At 38.9% G+C, this 22,160-nt stretch overlaps 1 protein-coding gene across 1 annotated transcript in view; it reads right to left on the bottom strand.

Annotated features, from left to right (window-relative positions):
- Window positions 1-22,160, bottom strand: part of CA1 (carbonic anhydrase 1) — a 104,612-nt gene that overhangs the window by 58,059 nt on the left and 24,393 nt on the right. The window lies entirely within an intron of this gene.

Here is a 22,160-nt window from a genome sequence, read left to right as displayed (position 1 = left end):
AATTATGTAGGACTGTCCCTGGCTGACAAAGATAGGGGAGATGAATGTCTAGAAATGTGAATGACATATTAATGACTGTGGACTTAGATGAGACTTATTCTAAGCAGAGGAAATAGCATCTTTAAAATCAGTGAAAGAACATTTGTGTTCAGGAACTATAAGCAGCTTGTTATGTATATCAGTCATCTTCGGCCACAATAAAGCTGTGTAACAAATTGTCCCAAATCCAGTGGCTTTATCAACAACAATTGGGTTGTTCCCCTGGGCAGTTCCACTGATCTGGCTGCATTCTGCCCATCTAATTGGGTTCACTCAGGCATCTGTGATCAACCGGCCTCTAGCTGGAAGGTGGATAGTCTAAGATGGCTCAGCCAGGATGACTTGTCTCTGCTCTTTGTGAAATCACATCCTCTGCCAAATGGGCCTGGGCTTGTTTTCATGGCAGAAGAAGAGTTCTAGAAGGGAACAAAAGCACATCAGGTCTCTTGAGGCCTGCATATGGAGGCAGCATGCCACCCCATTCCTATGGAAAGCAAAGCAGCTCGCTAGGCCAGTGAAGATTCAAGGAGTAGGAAAATCAGTGGATGCTGCGTAGTCACACAGCAGACGGTGGAGGGCTATGGAACTGGGTCATTTTTGCCATCAATCTATGTCACTATGTAGGAATGGAAGGAACATGTACCAGTGTGGTGGGAGGTGAATCCGGAGCTTTATAGTACCCCAGGTCTTGTAAATGGAGGCAAGAAATGTGAACTGGTGGGTCAAGAGAGGCTTGGAAAGATTGGAGGCAGAGCAATGACAGGATCAGTTTCTCACTTTAGGAAAATAATTCTGGCAGCAATAAAGAGGATAGATTGGAGGGCTCAGAGCTTTTCCTTGTAAACAAATATCTGAGATGGAACTCTGCATAGTTATCTATTTATTTATATCCCACCTCTTGAAATAAAAGATAGGATGCCACAACTCTTCCATAGTCGCTATCAAAAATATATGTATTTATGCCCTGTCTACTTGTAAAAAGAATTTGAAACAGCTCTAGTTGAATTCTGCCCAAAGGCCATCTTGGAAGTATGTCATTGTCTGTCCTAACTGAGCTACCAGTAAACGAAGCTCCCATTGCTTCCAGCCAAAGAATATTCCTGGAGGTGAACTAAACAGAGGTGAATTTGGCTCCATAAAAACACACGTAAGCTCTTTATTTAGAATTCTGATTCCATGGTGGCAGAAAGGTATGGCAAGCAGGGTGAGTTCAAAAAGAATATTTGCCACTGCAGTCATTTTAGGGAACACTGCAATAATTTCTGCTTAGCAGACACAAAAATAGGCTGGTAAAAGTGACAGCCTGCCTGGAGAACAAAGCTGAAATAACCCAAAAGACCCTGCAGAGATTGAACGAGCAACAGGCAAAGTTAAAGTTGCCCTCAGCCTGTTCATTTTGGAACAAACCTGAAAAGGTCTATTTGCTTTCACTCTTCTATTTGCATATGAAAGTAAAGTCAAGTCAAAGGGAGGGTTAGAAACTCTCAGATTTTCACAGGAGGTTCTTCCTGAGACTCAGTTGGTTCCATTTTTAATAACCAAGAGGGAAAATTCATTTAAGTTCAATCTTGGTCAATGTTGTCAATCCTACAGCTTCAGGATTAAGAACCTTGATGCCACCATTTTCATCAACCTTACATACATTTATTGAAGACAGATTGTACAGCTCTCTGCTAAATACTGGGCTTTGGAGATGCATAAGATACGATCTTTGTTCTTGAGTTGCTCACAGATAGACACGGAAGACAAAGGGCCATAGATATTGTTAAGTGCTAGAGCCTAAATATGAACAAAATGCTGGGAGGCCCCTGGAAAGAGGGCAAAACCCTTGGTTTCTCAGAATGGCTGCCCTTTTGTCTCGGAGCCTATATTCTTGAGCCAAAGGGCAAACAAACAGAACATGTCCTGAGGTTCATTGAATCATGGACCTCCACTACCCAGACCCTAGGCGATGCTTCTAGCTGGTACTAACACGCAGTCTTCTTTCATCCGACATGATCTCGGACAGCTTGTGGCACCACGTGGTCCATATACACAGTTAGGTTGTTTGTCTTCTTCTCATTTACAAAGATGATACTAACAGCTAGGGTAATGTAAGTCCTCCACATCCTGCTGTAACCACAGTTTATGCCTGTTATCCCAGAGCATTTACTAATAACACCTCCCTCAAAAAACTACTAGCTTGAATGATAAATTATATGGTCACCATACTAATATTAATGACAGATCCTACTTTAAACCTGAGGGAACAAGCTGGTTTTTACCAGTAGTGACTGTGGATTCCAAGTTACCCACACTCTCTTACACACCCCTTTTTTGATCAGAGATGTGAACTTTGACAATGTCTGGCCTAGCTGAAGACTGTTACTTGTGGTTGTGCAACCAAGTTGTTCTCAGAGCAGAATTGACTACTATTTGTGGAGGTCATGACCATGGGATCCCATCACTCCCTCGCGCTAACCAAGAGGGAAGCTGGCCCCATAGCAGCTTGATAATTGCAACGTTGGCAAAGGTGACGAGGGACACTCCTTCAGTACACTTTGCACCTCAATGAAAATTCACACACCCACCTTGAATTTTCACCACTATGTTGTCTCAATACTTGCATATTTGTTAAATGCTTGTCATGCTTCCTAAAATACACTGAAAATAAAAGTTTTAAAAGAATTTCGTAAGATACTGGGGTAAAACCTTTTCTGGTTTGTATAGCAGGGTGAGGCAGGGACTTTGACCTCTGTTCTCTTTTTCTGTCACCAACCATGCATCGATTTTTCATGTCAGTCAGTGGTTCTTCAATTAACCATCCCTGAGTACTTTACGACGAGATGTGGCTCAAGCATTCTTTGCTTGGTTAGTAAACCTTCAATGTTGGAGTTTCTATAATTACTGCTCTTTGGGATGGGCTTAGTTTGAGTTCTTTATTACACGAACTCCTGGAAGGATAGACTATGGTTTTCAGGCCAGTTCTGTGTCCAAGCTTTGCCAGTCTGTAGCTGTGTGACCTAGAGCAGCGGACTCACCTTTTCAGACCTCACTTGCTCATTTGTCAGATGGGGAAATTAGAGGCGAGCTCTTCACGTTGTTGTGAGGACCTTCTGGGGCTTTATACCTAGGAGATGCTCAACAAATGCTCATTTCTTTCTCTTTGCATCCTACTAGCGAAAATATGGTTCCCAACCTTTGGAATGCTGCTACGCAACCACTTTAGGGATTTTTTCTTACCCCCGTGAAACTCCCTATAATAAAAAAATTCTTTGAACATAAACATCCTTAGAAATAGAAATATCCTTGGAGGAACGACACCAATGGTTCTTCCGGCTTCAGATTTTGAAGACTCTTTCGTTAATTCAAATGAAGGCGCCTGTCTTAAGGAAACAAAAAAATCCAGTAGGCTGCTTTCTATTTGCACATATAAAGTATTGTAAACATTTGCTAACTAACTTAAATAACATCTTCCAAAGTTGGCTGGAATTATTTTTTGTAAAACATTTAAAAATGTATAAAAAATGACAGGTTGCTCTAGTAACAGAGAATCATGACCCACATAAAAATAATAGAAACTTGGCACCTTGTTCTGGAAGAAATACATCACAGCACATGAGGAAGATGTAGAAGGGTGAACTTGAGAGTATGTGGAAAAGGGGACATTCCTCAGAGGACGTATATCTAGTATAAGACGTGCTTGATATAAGTCAAATTTTTTTTTAAACGCCATTTAGAAGAACAAATGTTGCTCCTGCTGGGAGAACAGCCCTCCCTCGTAAGCACAATGGAAAGATATCTGATGAGGCTGGAAAAGGGACAAGTATGCACAGAGGTGTTGGAGGTGGAAGAGCAGCCACACAAACAGGGGGACGTTCTACATGGGGCCGAAGAGCAGGTGCTGCGTGTCCCAGGGAGACTGAAGGGGGAAAAGTATGTGACGCCAATTTGAACAGGGGACTAGATCATGAGAATACCTTCTAGTTGTTTGTGCAAACCCCTCTCTTGCAGGGAAGAAAATGACCGCCCACCGTGGAGCCATGCTCCCCACCTCTTTATTAGCCTCTCACCATCTTCTTTTTTCTCCCAAGTACTAATAGTGTTTTAAAATGTTATACAATTCACTTATTGATTTTGTGAATTATTGACCGCCTCTAGCCAGAATGAACGTGCGGAGGTACATCTATCCACTTTTTACTTTTGTTCACTTTTATATCCCTAGCATATAGCAATGCAAGTTTCTTGAATGATGAACGCTCACATAAATCAGTTTTCTTAGGATGGAAAAGGTGGTATCTCCTAGGAGAAGGGAATAATGCATGTTAATGCTATTCTGAATTTATCTGAGTTATACACTCAAATGCCTAAATACTAGCAGAGTGTGAGGTAGATGGAAGACCTCCAAAAACTAAAAACTGTCATTCTAATATGTACGTAGAAGAGATCCTTTAGAGTGGATCTTTTGTTAAGTTGCTTTTGGGCATTTTGGCTGTTTTTGTTTATTTGTTTTTCTTTCCAGATGTAAATATTGCTGATGTGGCATATCTGCCTCCATTCGATACATACAAAAATGGCAGCGAGCAGGCTCCAGATGTGAAAGGATGGAAGGTCCGTGTGACTCTAACCTTCAGGACAGACTCCTAGAGGAAAGCACAAACATAGGGGACAGTGCCAGACGGAGGAGAGAGACACACAGACAGATGGAGTTGAAGGTGCCGTACATTCTGGAAAGACAGTTCTCATCTTTACCCTCACTTCCTTCCCCCTGCAAAAGGACAGAACCGTAAAAAGCACCTAGTATGAACATCAGTAAAAAACTTATAAATTTTATTATGCAATGACTATTAGGCAATCATAGTCCTGTTTAACAGGTTAATTCTGGCTAAAGATAAAAGCAAAGTGATTTAACTGAGGGCAAAACCAAAACGGGTAAAAATATGTAAAAGGAAGAATTATGTAGGAATACTAATGTTATGCTAACATTCAGAATGAGCTAAACTTTGTAGAAGACGTAAAGAACAATATGTTAGCTATTGTACTTGGTAAGTCAAATGCAATTTAAAAAGCCTTGTTTCTTTATGATTTTTACTAATCTTGATATTTTGCAAAGACTTTACTTCTTAGAGTAGATGCTAAAATTTTAAGAGGACAAAAGGAAAATGATCAGCTTCTCTTTTCTAGCCAGGGGAGTGATCTTTAAATTGTAAAGGGTAGAACAATAAAAGGATTATAAGAGAATATAATGAACGATTGCATGCCAACAAATGAAATAATCTGGATGAAATGGACAAATTCTTAGAAAGACATAAACTACCAAAATTAACTAAAAAGGAAATAGAAAATCTGGATACACCTAAGATAAGTAAAGAGATTAAATCAGAAATTGGTAAACTTTCAACTAAGAAAACTCCAAAACCAGATGGCTTCACTGGTGAATTCTACCAAACATTTAGAGAGTAATTAACACTAATCCTTTTCAAATTCTTCCAAAAAGTGAAATCTTTTTCAAACTCCTCCCAAAACTTCCAAACTCATTCTGTGAAGCCAGTATTACCATGATACCAATGCCAGAAAAACAACACAAAAAATGAAAACTTTAGACCAATATCCCTCAAAAATAGAGGTGAAAATCAAAACCACAATGACATACTTCTTTACACCCTCTAGGATGGCTATAATAATAATTAACAAAAATAAAATAGCATGGGTGTTAAACAAAATATCATATAGTCATATGATGGAACATTATTCTGTCATGAAAAGGAATGAAGTACTGACACATGCTACAACATGGATGAACCTGAAAACATCATGCTAAGTGAAAGCAGCCAGGTACAGAAGGCCACATATTGTACCATTTCACTTATATGAAATGTCCAGAATAGGCAAATCCAGAGAAACCAGATTAGTGATTGCCAGTGCTGGTAGGGATGGGGAATGAAGAGTGACTGCTTAATAGGTATGGGGTTTCTTTTGGGGTTGATGAGAATGTTCTCGAATTAGATAGTGGTGATTGTTCCACATGTTGTAAACGTACTAAAAGCCACGGGATGGAGCACTTTAAAATGATTAAAACTGTGAATTTTATGTTAGGTGAACTTTACCTCAATAAAAAAAGACCACAAGGCTCCCATGGAAGTAGGGGTAGGGAGGCAATAGTCATAAACCTCTCAGTGACACATAAAAAACAGGTAGAAACAGAATGTAAAAGACAGATAGGAATCTCACAAAATTGGCAGCACAGTTAAATGATTAAGGAATGAATAAAGACTATAATACATACGGTATTTTACCTTGAAAAATATCTGAAGTTTGCTTGTAGAAGTGGGTATCTGCACTCCCACCAGGCTTGCCTACCCCAGCTCCCACATCCCTCAACACGTGTACTAGAGGAAGAGAGCGAAAAATAAGAGAAAACGGAGAAAAAAATACGGAACAAGCTGAGAGGAAATGGGAAAATTAAAGAGAGTTTAGGTCAGGAGCCCTGTGGCGTTGGCTGTCAGAAGGCTTGTAGCTTGAGTTTTTGTGAAGTAGTAGCAGGAGGGTGATCTGAAATCAAAAGGAACCTTGTAACGCCAGATGCGGATGGGTGCAGCCCAATGTCCTCAGGAGGTGTGTGCCTGGTTGCATTTTATATGTTTCTACACAGCTTGATTCAGCTGGGTGCAGTTTTCTGCATCACCTAATGGTTCCAGATGGAACAAATTTAGATCTTCAAAACGTGGGTTAAAGTAGAACCAATTACATCTTAATAGCCTTTTCGTATAATTATGCCTATTTTTTATACTACCCTAAAACTCAAGAAGAAGTAAGTTCTTAAAGATTAGCTTCCATATAGAATCTAAAACTATATTAATAAGCTTTTCACACTCTGTTACATTAAAATACATGTCTTATCTTAGACTTTGAATAGATTGTTTACACATGCGTGATTTTGTAATATCATCCTTTGGCCATTTGGAAAATATTGGTTCATTAAGTTACTAGCAAGCTGAATCAAACAATATTTTTTAAAAAGTATTATATTCCCTGATGAAGCATGATTTGTCTTAGGATGCAAAGTTGTTTCAAAATTTGAAAATCAATCAAGGTAATGGACCACATTAATAGAATAAAAGACAAAAACCACATGATCATTTCAATAGATGCAGGAAAGCATTTGACAAAATCCAACACCCTTTCACGATAAAAAAAAAAAATTCAACAAACCAGGAATAGAAGGAAACTTCTCCAACTTGCTAGAGGTCATCTACAAAAACCCACAGCAAACGTCATACTTAGTGGTAAAAGACTGGAAGCTTTCAGCACAGGGCAAGGATGTCCACCCTCACCACCTCAGCATTCAACCTGCAATTCAACATGTACTGGAGATTTGGCCAGTGCAATTAGTCAAGAAAAGGAAATGAAAGATATCCAAATTGGAAAGGAAGAAGTAAAACTATCTCTATTTGCTGATGATATGATTTCATACAGAGAAAATCCCAGGAAAGATACAAAAACAAAAACACCTATTAGAGCTAATAAGTTCAACAGGTTTTCAGGACACAAGATAGTTATGCAAAAATCAGTTATATTTCTATATAACAGCAAGGAACAATCTCAAAGGAAATTTTTAAAAATTCCATTTACGAGAACATCAAAAAGAATAAAATGACTACAAATAAAATCAACAAAAGGAGTTCAAGACTTGTATGCTGAAAACTACAATTGAAAGAAATTAAAGAAGACCTAAATGAATGGGACGACATCCCATGTTCATGGATTGAAAGACTTGGTATTGTTAAGATGGCAATGCGCCCCAAGTGATCTACATTGTAAATGCAATTCCTATCAAAATCCCAGCTGCATTTTTTCCCAGAAATGGGAAAGCTGATCCTAAAATTCATATAGAAATGCAAAAGATCCAGATAGCCTAAACAAACTTGAAAAAGAATGAAGATGGGGGACTCACATTTACAATTACAAAACTTACTACAAAGCTACAGTATTCAAAACGATGTGGTCTTGGCATAAGGATAGACGTATACTGCACTGGAAGAAAAATGAAAGTAGAGAAATAAACCTCACACTTACAGTCAATTGACTTTCAACAAGAGTTCCAAGAATATTCAATGCAGAAAGGATAGCCTTTTTAACAAAGGGTGCTGGGACAACTGGATATCCACACACAAAAGAATGAAGTTGGACCACTATTGCACACCACATACAAAAATTAACTCCAAATGGATCAAAGATCTAAATTTATGAGCAAAGACTATAAAACTCTTAGAAGAAAACATAGACATAAGCCTTTGTGACCTTGGATTAGGCAATGGTTTCCTATGTATAACACCAAAAGCACAAAAATAAACAAGTAAATAAAAGGACTTTATCAAACTTCAAAACTTTTGTCCTTCAAAAGACACTATCAAGAAAGTTAAAAGACAACCCACAGAATGGGAGAAAACATTTGCAAATTGTATATCTGATAAAGGACTAGTATCCAGAATATAAAAGACCTCTTCCAGCTCAACAATAAAAAAACAAATAATGCAATTGAAAAATGGGCAAATAATTTGGATAAACATTTTTTCAAAGAAGATACACAAATGGCCAATAAGCACACAAACAGATGCTCAATAGCGTTAGATATTATGGAAAAGCAAATCAAAATCACAATCAAAATACACACCCACCAAGATGGCTATAATAAAAAAGTGGAACAATAACGAGAGTTGGTGAGGATGTGGAGAGCTTGGAACCTTCTTATACTGTTGATGGGAATGTAAAATGGTGCAACTGCTTTTGAAAACAATTTCTCAAAAGGTTAAACATAGAGAAACCATGTGACCAACCAATTCCACTCAAAAAATTGTATGCAAATACTCATTGCAGCATTATTCATAACAGCCAAAAAGTGGAAACAACTCAAATGGCTATCAACTGAATGGATAGAATGGATAAATAACATATGGTACATTCACACGATATTACTTGGCCTTAAAAAGGAATGACATACTGACGCATGCTACAACCTGGATGAACATTGTAAAGATTATGCTTAGTAAAGCAAGACAATCACAGAAGACAACCTATTAAATGATTCTATTTATAATAAAATGACCAGAATAGGCAAATCTGTGGAAACAAGAAGTAGATTAGTGGTTTTCTAGGGTTGAAGGTTTGAGAGGAAACAAGGAGTGACTGCTAATGGGTACAGGATTTCTTTTTCGGATGATGAAAATGTTCTGAAATAGATTCTGGTGAGGTTTGCACAACTCTGTAAATATACTAAAAGCCGCTAGATCGCACAATGTAAAAGGATGAATTTTATAATATGTGAATCATATCTCAGTGAAAAATGGAGCGATATAGTGATTGTTAGGAGATATTAATGGATCACTTAAGAATAAATAATACTTTACTAATCTCATTTATGACCACTTCTTCATAAGTGGACTAGAAAAATAGCTCAGAGAAACGGTCTATTTAAATAAGTAATCTGACTCATTGTTCATTTATTTATTCATTTTTTGTTGCAAATTTACCCAGAATGTGCCTGAATTGTGCTGACTATTGGAGATATACAGATCAATATGACGTAATTCTCCATGGAACTAGCCTACTAATTAAGAACTGTTTTGTAAATTTGGAAAGAGTAGTTCAGAGAGGTTAAATAACTGACCCAACGTCACACATAGGTAGTAAGTGACAAAGAAAAGATTTGAACCCAGTTATATTTGGCTCAAAAGCCCATGATGACCCATTACATCAGACTTCCAACAGCAACGTGCTGTGGGTAAGCATAGGAACTAGGTAACCATGTAATTGGTAGATTCAGACAGCATTGAATAACCATATGCAGAGAATGTTAATTCACGGACCGCTCTCAACCTGGAGGGACATCCCCAGAGTGATCCCAGGGTTCTGCCCATGGCTGGATCCTATTTGGTAGTCTTATCAACAACATAAATGAAGACAGAAGGCAGGCTGACCACATTTGTTGTTGACATAAAGCTGGAAGTGATAGTTAATAATGCTCAAAGAAAGAATCAGGATTCAAAAAGATTTCATCAGACTGGAACCATGGGCTGATGTGAATACAGGATGCAGGGAGAGCTGGCTTAACAGGAATTCACATGAAAAAGGCTTGGATATTTTAATTGAAATCAAGCTCAATATGATCCAAAGGTGTGAGCCAAAAAAGCTAAGGCATTCTTAGCCTGCATTAAAAGAAATGTGTCCAGGAAAAGGAATGTAATTGTACTTCTGGTCACTGCTCTCAAATTCTGAAGTATTTCAGTCTTGTTCAGCTATGGTTAAGAAGAGTATTGACAAAAAGCGGAGTATGTTTAGAAGAGAGAGATCAGGAGAATGAAACTACACCATGTGAAGAACTGGAGATGTTTCGTTTAATATGAAGACTTGGACAGTGCAATAGGAGGTGGAGAAGGGAAATAAAATAGTGATTTTCAAAGATTTGAAGGGATATCTTAGGGCTAATAGCTTAATCCAATTCTGCTTACTCTAATGGACAGAACTAGGACCCACATAAGACAGGAAGACAAATTTGTGCTCATGGACTATTTTCAAATAATTGGAGTTGTGGAAACTGGAATAATATACTTTGTAATTTAATGAGCCGTCGCTCATGGGACTCATTCGAGAAGAGTCTGGATAACCATGTGTAAAAAATTAAGAGGAGATGCCTGGAACTTCATTGAAGTTTAGACTCAAGGACCCCCAAGGTTCACTTGAACTCAAAGAGCCACTACTAATTATAATAATAATCCTTATTATCATATCAGCTAACGCGTATTGAGAAAGCTACTGTAGTAATTATTCTGCATGTATTAGCATATTTAGCCCTGACAATAACTTAATGAAGTATTATATTATTCCCACTTTATAGACGAGGGAACCGGGGCCTTAGGTAGAGTAACTTTCCCCAGGATACATGGCTCATAAATGCTAGAGCTAGCACTTAAACTCAGGGTACTGAGACTTCAGAGCCTTAGATCTTAAATGCTCTCCTAAACCCTTTCAATCTCTACGTTATGTAATATGTTATAATAGGTTGACTGTGGTTGTGAGATAATATGGCTCAAATTCTGTCTGTTCAGAGTGAATACATATTGGAGGGCATTGTATTGTTAGACATCTGAATAATTCAAGGTCAACGGGAACTCTTATCTTTGTGGAGAGTAAATGCCCGTCCAGTGGAATTTCAGGATTGACACGTTCAGTGTTTAAAAAAGCAAACAGCTTAGCTCATATTTTCATTCTTGGATTATTTTAAATGAGACATTGCCAGAGTACACAAAAGCAGATAGCTTGGTTTCAGGTTTTCATTCCTGAATTGGGATTTCAATATGCATGCCACGCTAGCAGATGCCTACCGATCGGAAGGAGAAAGGGATGGAAATTACCGTATTTACTCACTGGGTAGGCAGATGACTTTTCTGCAACTTGCATGGTGATTTTAATTTCCTATAAATAGTGAGCCAGCGACTAACAGGTGTTCTCCGATATGCTGTTTGGAAAAATATGTGTTTAACTTCCACTTGTAGGTCCCACCACAGAGTTTAAGTCTTTGGAAGAATGGTAGCATTTTGCTTCAATACATTCTTGTCTACTTCAGAGTAACTTTGGCACAGTCAAATGAAAAATAAATTCAATCATTCATTCATTTTAGGATACAAACAGATAAAGGAAATAACTATAGATTTTGATGAGTAGAAGAAAGAATATACATACGATGCTCTCATAAAAGTTAAGGCGAAAGTACATAGATGGGGTGGTCAAGAAAGGTCACTCCGAGTTGGTGACCTTTGAGTTGAAGCCTGAATGATGGGAAAGAGGCTATGGGAAGAGCACTCTAGACAGAAATACAGCAAGCAGAAAGGCCCTGTGGCTAAAAGAAGTTTAGTATGTTCTAGGGACACACAGAAGAGATGGCAATAGTCCAGATGAGGGATGTCTATGACCATGCCATAGCATGATAGTAGTGGAAATGAAGGCAAGTGGATAAACTGGAAGCGTATTTTGGAAGCTGAAATAAGACACTGGAATGGCCTCTCTGCATATAGGCAATGTCCCAGGTGCCTCACACATGCGCACACTTCGCTCTGGAATTCCTGCTCTAGTTCTACACACTCAAGAAATCTTCAACACGTTTCAGTCGTATCAAACAGTCTTGAACAAAAGCCATTCCTTTTCCTTAATGGGAGCGAAAGGAATCCTCCTTCAGACAATTTACTTTCTTTTAATTACAGACTCCCTCTCTTTTTCTTTCCCTCCCTCCCTCCCTTCTCTCTGTGTTCCTTCCTTCTTGCCTGTTGGCCTGCCTTCAAAGGTATTAACTACATGGCTACTTGAGGTCAAGCACTGGGCTAGGTAGTGGGCGTATGGTTGTGAGCAAAACATTCCTGGTTTCTGCCGTCACAAAGTTTTCATTTAATTGGGAGCTGATTAACTCAAGACAAAATTTTATCTCTTTTTCTATATTTTTTAAGCTGGTAATTGCTGAACGCTTATTAATGGCAGGCAGTATTCTAAGCACTCCACGTGTTGTATCTTAATCATTAAAACAAACACATCCTTGTTCTACTAGTTCTGCTGATGAGGAAGCTGGAGCTCAGGGAAGCCACTGGCTCAAGGTAAGTGGCAGAGCTGGGGTTGGCACCCAGGTCTCTGGAACTCTGAGCCCTGGCTCTTAATTGCAATGCTTTGTGACCCAATTCTATTTTTAAGGTAACTAACCAAATATATAAATGAAAGCAAGCCAATGAACAAATAAAAGCTTGCTCTAGCATCAGCTGCTCCTTGCTACAGCAGAATCCATGCTCCTCCTTTAGCCGGGAGCGAACTGGAGAGATTCATACTTCCCCTTCAGGGAGCTCTGCTCTATACACATTTTAGAAACATTTTAAGAGAAAGAAGGTCATCTGGGGCCATATCAATGACCTATTAGTTAACCTGAATCTCTAACTGATCACTACTCCCTATCTCTAATGTGGGGGAAAACAAAGCATTTTTCTATCTTTCCATTCTCTCAGTTTAACGGTAACCATGTTGAAATGCAGAATTGAGTCTTGTTTCTTGTTTTCTTCCTCCAAGTGCAGCCGGACAAATTTCACTCACGGTACTAGGAACTCTATTTGAGATCTGTAGCTTCACCACATGAAGGAAATGCTTTACTAGAATCATAATCATGCAAATTATTGTTTCCCACTTGCTTTCCACCTTCACTTCTGCTCCATTCCCCACGTAGTAGGCCGAGCGATCTGCAAAGCAGGTCAGGCCACCGTGTTCCTCGTCAATATGACACTCTCCAACAACTTGCAGTTGCACCAAAGGAAAAGACCTACTCTTTACCATGACCTGCATGGCCCTACCTGGCCTGGCCTCTGCCATCCTTTGTAACCTCACCTTGCACCACCCTTTCCGGGGATTACTACCCTGCAGTGATCTCAGAGTTCCCTCCACTCAAAACGCTCTTTCTTAAATTCCTCCAACGGTTAATCCCTTTCCTTCCTTTAGTGCTTCTATTTCACACCCCCAGAAACTCTTCCATAATTATCATATCTAAAGATTCCTCTTTTCCAGTCTTTCCAGCAGATTATTCCCTATAAATCACAATGGTAATAAGTTGTCTGTTTCGTTGCTTTTTGTCAGTGCCACTCAACTGGAATGTAAACTCAATGAGGAGCACTCTCTCTTGCTCCGTAATATAACAGAGCGTGGCACACAGAAGGCATTAAATAACTGTGTCGAATGCATGAATAAGTGACGTTTTTTATTACGTTCTTTAGATCTATGGTAAAAACCCATGGGATTTTGTTAAACATAATTTCATTTGGAATTCATTGAATTTGGAGTGTCAAATGCAGTTCACAGGAACTTCAGAAGTAATAGTTATTATGACTAGTCGTCCATATCACAGGCAGGAGAACAGTGTCAGACCAGTCATTGAACAGAATAAACACACTTCTGCAGTGTAATGACTCAAAATTATGAAATGGAATGTAGTGACCTCAGAAGTTTCTGTCTGTGGCTGGCAAAGAAACCATTTCCGAGAGAGAGGATTTGTGACACGTCATTTATCTATATCTGTAGTAAAATCTAAATTGAAGATATATGCTCAAGTCAAAGTATGCTAAATCAATGAAATAAATTATTACTTATTTTCCATGCAATTCAACACTTACCTTTCTGGATTTTTGTTGTTGTTGTTACTCTATCCTTCTTAAAAGAACAATAAAATTCTTTACAGGGCGAGTAATAACGAACAACTTTTTTTAGTTTACCACTGCCCAAGAAAGATCCTTCTTTATTTCCTTAAATAGTATGCCTTAAAAATAATCAACAGAAATGTTAATAACAACATTTCAGCAATGTGACAGTGTTAAGAAATTGTGGTTCCTGAATCAGAACTGATGGATTCATTTTTTAAATTCAGTTTTGGGCTCATGGCACTTTTTAGTTATGGCAAAGAGGAAGTTTGTGCAATATCAGACATGCCAGGCTGCCCTTTGTTTCTCTCACCACCCCGTCTCGGATCAGGCAGTGCTGCTGGTTGCAATCTGAGTACTAAGCCCCGGACAGCAATGCCTATCATTCATCCTCTCAATCAAACATCAATGTGGGAAGTTTGTGACTTAGGCCAAAGATGAAAAGATCCGACCAGCTGTTCCTCTCAGGCTCAGTTCTGATCCCTGTGTGAAAAAAGAATACCTTAGAAAAGTAATTGTGAGTGAGAATACGACGATTGCCAAACCAAGAATCTAGCCCTGCTTGTTTTGGAAGAGCCATGTGCCTTAACCTGGCTGTGAGCAAGGTATTCACGTGTGTGCTTCTGCCCGAGAGGGACCACAAGGTTCATCCATCTCATTGGAATGGAGATTTCTCTGCGTTACAGTAGATTACTACTGTGCATGAAACTGAAAACCAAAAACCTGCTCTGAAGAGCCACCCTTGAGGATTCAAGCTCTGACAGTACAGAGGGATAAACTGTCCTAAGGGTTAACGGCAGCAGCACATAAGAGTTTAATGAGGGATTAGCTGGCGAGGCAGCAGGATAGATCTTCCCCAAGCTGGAGCAGGACGCTCGTGGTCTCCGATTGTATTACTCCCCATCCCACCCAACATGTTCCCACTGGCTCTTGTCTGTCCTTCTTATGTATCAAGTCTAGTTTGAAACTTTCTTGGCCCTGAAGTGTGTATATGATTTCCACTTTTCCCATGTTGTTGGTCTTCATAAATACTAACTAACAATGATTAGGTTCTCTGGTCTCAAGAATGAGATGTGAAATGCTTTCGTTGCCCTGAGAAAGCAGCTCTGAGTCCTCCATGCATTGAAATTCACTTTGACACGTCACACAAATACTTTTCATTCAGCTATATTCCATTTTAGGCAAGATTTATGAAAAATCAAAATTATGAAGACTAGTTTTGCCTTCTATTAAATAATGCTTTGTTTCAGGGCTAAAATATACTGAATCTTACAAAGGAGTTTATTTTAGTGTTGAATATAAATTCCTTAGTCTTTTGAATACACCTGATACTTCTGATGTATGAAGAATAATACATTTTACTAAAGCTCATTCTGATATGGAACTATAATTCCAAAAGTTTCAATTCTAGTTACACACTGAATTGGCTCCAGGAAAATATTTATTCTAGCATGTAACGAAACGTACCTGTTTTAGACATCGATATTTACATTGATCTCATTCAACACTTTTAGTTTTACAGCGTTTCATAGGATTAGCTATTCATATTGCATTGTGCTTTTCAAGGCCACAGAGAGAAAATATTATACCTTTTTCTAGGGGAGATGTTGAGTTAGCATTTCAGTGGGAATGTATTAAAAATTTTAAAAATTTTACCGTAAACATTCCTCTGCTGAAACAAGGTAGATAGCTTATGTACCAGGGCACATAAAAGCAACAGCTCAGTGCATTTATTCATTCTCCAAGCAGAATTTCCCCTTCCTAATTTTATGTTTCATAGAAATGAGTATGTATTATAATCCCCTTGAGGACTATGTAGCTTATCATATCGTGTTCCATAGTTGCATTTGTCTTTACAATGATAATTGTTATCTAAGGAAATTTCTGGTTTGAGAAAATTTACCTCAAAACGTCATACTTGTTTTAAGTTATTTAAGTACCAAAGACCAAGCTAATCACCAGAGATTTCAGTTGACTGTGCTTTATAAGAGATATTAATATTATGTCACCATAAATAAGTATTTTTTTCCAAAAATGTTACAAATCAAGAAAATGTATTAAGTTGAGTAAAACAAAGTAGCAAACAATATTACAGAGCCGTATCTGAACAAAAATTACATTTTTTTTACAATGACAAGATAGTCTTATCATTTAGAGGCAAAATCAAAAGTGTCTAAATAACTTTTTGTGAAGACAGATAAAAATTAATCAATCTTAGTTTTAGGGTATTAGGCAAGGTGAGACACTTGACGAGAATTTTAACAAGTAATGTGTGATGGTTTAATTGACAGCATTATTTTTCTCAGTGGATCTTCGTTCTAAGATCAATAGCATCTACATTTGAGGAAATGGAGATATTAAGTAGCATTTTCTAGAGAAGGAAATTTGACTTTTAAAATACTGAAAATTGGGAATAGGAAGAGGTTGGGAAAGGACACAAACTTTCAGCTGTAAGATGACTAAGGTCTGAGGGTCTAATGTGTAAGACAGTGAATATAATTGATGACACTGTATTGTATAATTGAAATTTGCTGAGAGTAGAACTTAAATGTTCTCACATACGCAAAAGATAAACAGGTGAAGTGATGGATGCGTCAATCAACTAGATGGGAGGTGTCCTTTCACGCTGTGTACGTATATCAAATCATCACGATGCACACTGTCAATAGCTTACAATTTTATTACTCAATTATACTTTAATAAAGCTCAAAAATACTGAAAATTGTACAATTATATTAACATAAAACATTTTAAGAACAGAGCATTTAAATTTCATGATGTATTTCGAATAAATATGATAAAATAGCTGTGTGGGGTACTGCAGTAAATCAAAGATTCCTATTAGTCTTGATTACTTAACTTGGGAAAAATAAAGAAATACTTAATGACATTAAAAGACTATAAAAACTCAAACAATTAATGCAGATATTTTTCTGCTTCGTTGCTCAGAAATTTGATGAAATGTAATCTCTAACGTCTCTTTAAGGCACCACGATTTTAGATTTACCAGGTTTGTGCTTTGCAAAATAGCCTTTACAATTTTAAAAATGACTCTCTGAATGTCTTCCTGCACAAAAACTCCCCAGCTCTTCAATATCTATTCAACTACGTTTGTAAAGCGAGAATAATGATAAACGTGAAATGTTGGTTTTCAAGTGCTTGAACTTGTGTTACTTCGTTTGGTGCTAATAAGTGAATAAAGTATCCAGGGAAGTTATTATTATTCTGAGACGTTACCTGACCAGTCTAGGAAGAAGTGGAATTGAGATTTTTCTAGCTCCTATAGACATGAGCTTGGTGCTTGATTTTTCCCAGGGAAGCAAAATAATTTACATTATACTGGAAACAGTGCCCCTTCCCCCACCCCCAGAACAAACAATAATAACACAAAAAATGAGTCACTGCAACTCTAACAGTGGCTTGGCCTTGAATTAGAATGGCAGCAGGGAGGAAAAGAAAGCAGACTGAACAGAGAACTGACCTTAAGTGAATACATGCCTTTTCAGTGTGAAATCTTACATCAACACTCACTCCACAGTCTACGCAATCATTGATATAAACAGTTTGGCTTTATCAGGGATAGAGGGTGGAAAGGACAACGGGAGCCAAAGGGAACGGAGTGTGAAAAGGCACGGGGAGGGGGGGGAAGAATAAAGTGGGAATGAAGGGCGCTCTGAGGCGGAGGCAGGGGGTGGGCAAATCTGGAAGGAAAGGCTGGGATAGGCTGAAAGGCAGGGAGGGTGGACTTCTGAAGACCCCTGAAGGCCATTTTGAAGAGTTTGAATCTCACTTTTAAAAACTCCTTTATGAAATAATACACTAAAGAAGTGTTCAGCCTTGTAGGAACTGTATTATTTTTAGTTCTTATCACAGTACCTAGAGTTTCAGTTAATTTTGCTATATTAGATTAATGCCTTTTGTCACAGATGGTTAAAAAGGTTTGCTTGGACTCCCACTGTGGGAAGGGTCCGCTGATGATTGCACTGAGCAGCTCAAAACAGTCAAAGGAAAGGGTGCATGCTATGGGTATCAATTTTCTCTAACACAAGCCGACTGTGTCCTTCATCTAAGCGGTGTCTGCGGGTTAGCACCTGTGCTCTGTGACATGCAGAGAAGGCATTGTTTATGACCAAAAAGGAACGAGGATTATTTAGGGTGGGTGACTATCCAGAGAGGAGTTGGATAAAATGAACAAAGCCGGAGAAGAGGACTAACTTTGCTGAGTGCCGAATACACTAGCCTACGCTGTGGTCAGTGCTTTACCATGTCATCTCACTTGAGCCTCATGAGAACCCTGTGAGGCAGCCATTATTCTCTTCATTTCACAGGTGAGGCGTCTGAGGTCAAAGAAAAGTTTAGGCAAACGGCCACCTAAAGGCTATGAAATGTCAAAACAAAACACAACTCCACTTGTTAATTTTATAAGCACATACTATCATAAAGTTATGGAAAATTAGACTTGGTCATCTAAATTCGATCCTAAGAAAAGGTATCATAAAGTTTGATTAATGAGTTTTCCTCCAGTGAAGATAGTATTATTATATTTTGAAAGAAGAATTTGCATTTGGAAGAAAAGAGTTTGAATTTAGGAACCCTGATGATGAGATCCTACCGCATAGATCTGGGGAGTCCTCACCATTGGATTCACGCTCCCACTTTCAGATGAAGTGACTATCTCAGATCGATACATCTTAGTGAGGACACCAGTTGGGACAAGGCCTCAGGCTGCTCTCCTACAACTCTGCCATGAACATGAGCCAGAATTTAAGATCCAACCCAAATGGCTCAGCTGTCACTAGTGACAAACTCAGTCACCGGGCTGATCATGTTCCTACGTAATATAGTGAGCCAAGCTTCCTGACAACACTTTTGGGAAAAGAAAAAAAAAAAATGTCAGGAAGGAAGGTAAAAGTTATATATGAGAGTGAAATAAATTAGTTTAAAATTTTTTATTTTTATTAGCCATTTTTACATTTCTATCCCAGAACTTGATCTATGAAAATAAAAATGTAGCAGAAAACACGTGCCTCTGTGACATAGAAAATGTCGAAGCAGAATTTCAAATCCTGATTTTTGTTTTGATCTCAGAGGTGAAAAACAGGCAATTTCTCATTCTTTTTTGTTTATTTTTCCCCGATGCACTAGAAACACTAGATGGTAACAGCTTGTAGAAGATTTGACTTAGTTATATTACCTGGTATGTTGCAAAACAAAATGCCAAAACAGGAGCAAAAATATGCTTAAGTTTTATCACCTTAGATGTTCTAAGTTTATAATTTTAACATAGAACCTAGTTGAAACTTCCACATTCACTCCCTCCCTCCCACTATAACTTTTGTTTACCCAAAGTACCCTCCTTGGTTACTCTATTCTCTCTTTCTCTCTCTCTTTTGTGTGCTTGTTTCTCTGTATGAGCAGACTAATTTTGGGGAAAAAATCCTACAAATTGTCTGATACATCAACTTTCCAATAACGGCAGTGGGAGAAAAGCTGTCAGCACACCAGGAGATAATTTATCGTTAATCATTCCAGCTCTTTCCTTGGCATCTTTGTCTCAGTATATACTTAACAGTTTTCCTTTTTAAGCCAACTCCAGAAATCTCAGTCTTAAGCATGACTTAGAATTATCTCCCTGCTCTGTTGACAGGAGAATTTTGGAATTTATAGACAAACATGCTGCATGCAATCAATTAAGATGCAGGTGATTAATCTACGATTTCTGAAAAATATCATCTGAAATGACATGATTTGATAGAAATCGTCTTGAAATTCCATTTTTTTAAGCTTTCTTGTAAGAAAGTACAATAAAAACTCCAATCATTTTTCAAGACCACACACCTAAAACTATTAAAAATTTCACTTTGCAAATTCTACCTTGTTTTTTTTTTTTTTTTAAGGATTGGCCCTGAGCTAACATCTGTCGCCAATCTTCTTTCTTTCTTTTTTTCCTTCTTCTCCCCCAAGGCCCCCAGAACTCGGTTGTATATTCTAGTTGTAGGTCCTTCTGGTTGTGCTATGTGGGACGCTGCCTCACCATGGCCTGACGAGCAGTGCCATGTTTGCACCCAGGATCCCAACCAGGGAAACCCTCGGCTGCTGAAGTGGAGCACGCAAACTTAACCACTTGGCTGTGGGGCCGGCCCCTCCACCTAGTTTTATTTGAAATTATGTGTCATTGTGCACAGTCTTTATTATTTACTCACTGTGCACAGCCTTTTATTTATTTTAATTAAGGATAAATAATCCACTTTTAAAATTCTTTCTATGCAAAAACATTAACAATATGATGAATTCCTAGATTGTTGGCCTTGCTTGGTAAAAAGACTTTATTAAACACTTCATCTGTATTCCTACTATGCCAAATAACACAAAATTTAGTTACCAATCTTCTAACCACACACACCAGAAAAAGAGAGATAGATTGTAGCAATTTAATGAATTAGAACAAGATGATAGTTTACTAATACACATAATCATGCACTGAATAAGAAATGCAAAACACCTCCGTTAACGACCAACTACAGGACCACACTATGTCTGTGGAGCAGGAAACCGGCCCAGACAACCCAACTCAGTTGGCTTTCCGATCCAACGCCGACAAATCTGAGCTCAGAGTCTGAGGGCGTTTGCTTTGCTGGGTTTGCTTGGATTTTCCGAACTATCTCCGTTCTTGATTCCACACTGCTATTGTGCGGAGCAAATAATCCCTGGTCACAAAAATACCCTGGGGAGTGACTCTCCTGGCGTCCAGGTTATGAGTGTGGTCACTCATTCCACATGCCTTGGGGATGAGCTATCTTTACCATGATGAGAGATTTCCTTTGCAAGTTTTGTGACCCCCAAACACAAACTACTAGCATCCATAAAAGACAAAGTAATTAAGGAAATGCATATTGCAGCCTTGTTCAAGATAGCACTGAAATTAGATTTATCTTTCTTTGCTTTTTTTAAATAAAATTATTAATGACTCCAGAATGAAGAAGAAATTTTCCAATATACTCTTAGAATTATAAACACCTATTACATGGGCTCCTTCAACGTGAGCCGTAACCAGACATTAAAAATATATCTCTGACATGCACAGACTGCACATGCCAGTTCCGTTCTCCTTTTGCATGGTTCATTATATTATATGAAACAACTTGGGATAGGGAGAAACATAAAAAGCAATTCTGGAAACCCTTTCCTCTTACTTTCCTCCCTGTCTTTCATTATGTCTTGGAAAGTGAGGTCATACGTTTTAAACAGTATGGCTCATTTTATGTTCGTGGCCTGCCAACACTCCAAAATATTCTCAACTTTTCGTGAGCAGAGATACAGCTCACGGAGTAGGGGTGAATCTGGCCGACCTCCCGCTCTGCGTGAACCTGGGATCCAGACCCCTCCCGATGGATTCCCGGAGCTCTCTGAGCTCCAGCCCCGGGCGTCCTGCAGACCAAAGGGACCCGCTGGGTTGGGAAATGCCGCCGGGTGCGGTTCCAAGGACAGGGCATTGTCGATTTCCTTATGGATAACCCAGTTAGAGAACATGCCCTCCCGGCCTCGTTCTTCCCATCCTTCGCTCCTGGGAGTTTAAAAGTCGCCTGCAAGGGAGTCACACAGGGGTCAGGCAAACAGACGTGTTCTTTCCAGCCCCCGTAACCGGATCGCTGGAGCGAAATCAACTCGCAGAAGCGTCCAGAGACCGCAGCCAGACCGCCAGCCTGGCTAAAAGCAACTTCTAAGCGAGGCTGCAAGCGCTGCCGGGGTGCAGAGTTTAGTTGGTGGCTGAGCACGCCTGCAACACCCCATCCCCCGCGGGGGGGAAAAAAAATGCACGGAGGAGGGCGGGAGGACGAGGCGAAAGTCGCCAGCATTTCTGCCCGTCGGCGCCACTCGTGAGAAAGCCCTGCGGCTTGGAAGACGGGAGGGCGAGGTGGAAGGCCA

The sequence above is a fragment of the Equus caballus genome, chromosome 9 (assembly GCF_041296265.1).
Source record: "Equus caballus isolate H_3958 breed thoroughbred chromosome 9, TB-T2T, whole genome shotgun sequence".
NCBI classification, from domain to species: domain Eukaryota; kingdom Metazoa; phylum Chordata; class Mammalia; order Perissodactyla; family Equidae; genus Equus; species Equus caballus.
The sequence above is the reverse complement of the archived record's forward strand: the minus strand, read 5'-3'. Positions and strand labels throughout refer to the sequence as shown.